This window comes from Myotis yumanensis, unplaced genomic scaffold (genome assembly GCF_028538775.1).
Source record: "Myotis yumanensis isolate MYYU_CA2020_CCGP unplaced genomic scaffold, mMyoYum1.0.hap1 SCAF_5, whole genome shotgun sequence".
NCBI lineage: Eukaryota > Metazoa > Chordata > Mammalia > Chiroptera > Vespertilionidae > Myotis > Myotis yumanensis.
The window spans coordinates 55489085-55492068 of NW_027223756.1; positions in this window are offsets into that span (position 1 = coordinate 55489085).

Consider the following 2984-nt stretch of genomic DNA (forward strand, 5'->3'; position numbering starts at 1 on the left):
TTTCTATCTATCCCTCTCCCTTCCTCTCTCTGGAATCAATAAAAATATATTTTAAAAGAGAGAAAGGAAAAATAAGCCTCCTGTAAATCCAGGCTTAAGTTTTCTATCACTATCTAATTTGTATCTCTCTGACATCACCATCTTGACAAAATTAAGGACTAAAGGGCTTTCATAATTTTACTTGTCTTCAGCATACATTGAAACCATAACAGAAAAACAAAACAGTGGATTCAGAGCAGGAAGACTTGTGCATAACTCAGAGGAACTCAAGCAAAGAGAATGTGATTTTATGGAGAAATCAAGATTATGAATCTAAAAACCCTTACGTATAATACAAAGAAAAGAAATTTTTTATAACAAAAGTAGATGGGATTTTCTACTAAAAAGAACAAGCAACCCGCTGAATTGTAACTTCTTGACATTTCCCTAGGATATGGATTACGTGATTTGCTGTGTACCTAGATGTATATCCATGAATGGGGAGCTTTCTTCAAATTGTTATTTAGCACAGCTTATGATATCACAGTCTGGAAACTCATAGTCCTGGCTTGCAGCACTCTCCTTGTGAGAAAGTCAAACGTTGCTTTTACTAGTCATTAAATTTTACTAATGGTAAATAAAATTTTAAATGTTAGTTACCTTTATCAATAACTTTTATTGGCCCTGGCTGGTTTGGCTCAGTGGATAGAGCATTGGCCTGCAGACTGAAGAGTCCCAGGTTCGATTTTGGTCAAGGGCACATGCCTGGGTTGCAGGCTCAACCCCCAGAAGGGGGCGTGCAGGAGGCAGCCAATCAATGATTTTCTCTCATTGATGTTTCTATCTCCTTCTCCCTTCTTCTCTGAAATCAATAAAAACATTAAAAAAATAATAAGATAACTTTTATTGGGCATTAGACTCTGGGAATTTTTAAAATTTAAGAGGAAAAGACATTGTCTACTCTTGCAGTTGGAAGCTCAAAAGTTTATGATAAAAGTTCATATGGTTGTTCAAAATCTAAAAGTTCAAAATGATCTTTACCCATTTTTTACATATTAGGCACTTAAATTCTTTTTTTCTTCTGATATGTCGCAATAGGGGTAGAGACTCTGAAAAGGGCAACGTCTCTTCACTTTCAGCAAGTATGCTAGCCAAAACATACTTTTAATACATAAAAATATTAATGAACTATTTCAGTTGACATGAACATAGACGAAGTTTGTTGATTTGTCTTTTCTGTTTTCCCATCTCTATTTTGTTCTCTTTTTTTAAAATATATTTTATTGATTTTTTACAGAGAGGAAGGGAGAGAAATAGAGAGTCAGAAACATCGATGAGAGAGAAACATCGATCAGCCGCCTCCTGCACATCCCCCACTGGGGATGTGCCCACAACCCAGGTACATGCCCTTGACGGGAATCGAGCCTGGGACCTTTCAGTCCACAGGCTGACCCTCTATCCACTGAGCCAAACCTGTTTCGGCTATTTTGTTCTTAAGTAGTGTGTAAATAGGTAGTTCATTTGTAGTGTTCTCTTATGATGGTAAAAGAGTAATTGTCATGAGACTTAAATGAAATGTATCACCACCCTATCCCAAATTGCAATCTATCTATATATATAAAAGCCTAAGCAACTGGATGACTGGCTGGTAGCTATAACATGTACTGACCACCAGGGGGTAGACACTCAACACAGGAGCTGCCCCCTGGTGGTCAGTGCACTCCCACAGTGGGAGTGCTGCTCAGCTGACAGACGGGTGCCAGACACTGGGCTCACAGCTGTCAAGCTCAGCTGCGGTGGTGCGAGCCTCTCCCATGGACACTTCCCCTGCAAGCCTGAGCGATGGCGGGGGGCCTGGAGGGCAGGCACAGCAGGACCCAGATAAGCAGGAGCGGCACGGCACCCAGCCTGGGCTCGGGCTCCTCCCTGGCTGCCTGCCACTTCACGCACTACTTCATGCTGTGTGGGATCAATGCCGACAGCGGGCTGGAGCCCTAGGAGCTGGTGGGTAAGGCTGGGCTGTGGTGCACGGAGGTCCACTGATCCCAGCAGGCCAGGCCAAGGGACCCCACCAGTGCACGAATCTCTGCACTAGGCCTCTAGTCTATATAATAAGTGCATACCAACTACCAACATTATCAGCTAAATTCTGAATTACTTGTCCAGGTGATGTCTCTTGAAAGTTCAGTGTGTCTCCTAAAAGTGGTAGATTATCATTTCAGTCATCGACAGGGTATTTCACATAAGAAATGAGACACCGGGAGACTGAATTCAAGCAGACAGGAAAATAAATTACTTTTTCAAGCCCTCACCTTCTGGAGTTTGAACTCTGAAGTGCTTGCTATTAGTCCAAGTAGAGATAGAAAGATGACTACTGTAATGTAGAGGGTGGGAGACAGGGTGGAAGAATTGGGAAGACATCATCTAAGGGTACAAACTTGCAACTAGCAGATAAGTAAGTCCTGGAGCTCTCATGCACAGCATAGTGATTATAATCAACAATACTGGATTATAAACTTAAAAATGTCCACCACAAAATAATCCTATATAATAAAGGGGTAATATGCAAATTGACCATCACACCCTCGCACAAGATGGCCACCCCCATGTGGGCACAAGATGGCCGGCAGGGGAGGGCAGCTGGGGGCCATCAGGCAGGGGAGCAGTTAGGTGTCAATCAGGATGGCAGGGGAGTGGTTAGGGGGGGATCAGGCAGGCAGGCAGGCGAGCAGTTGGGAGCCAGCAGTCCCAGATTGTGAGAGGGATGTCCGACTGCTGGTTTAGGCCCAATCTCCAGCAGTTGGACATCCCCCGAGGGGTCCCAGATTGGAGAGGGTGCAGGCTGGACTGAGGGACAACCCCCCCCCTCCAGTGCATGAATTTCATGCACCGGGCCTCTAGTAATAATAATAATAATGATAATTATGTGACATGATAGAGGTGGTAATCATATTGTACTATATAAATATCAAATCAACAGGTTGCACACCTAAACTTACACGATG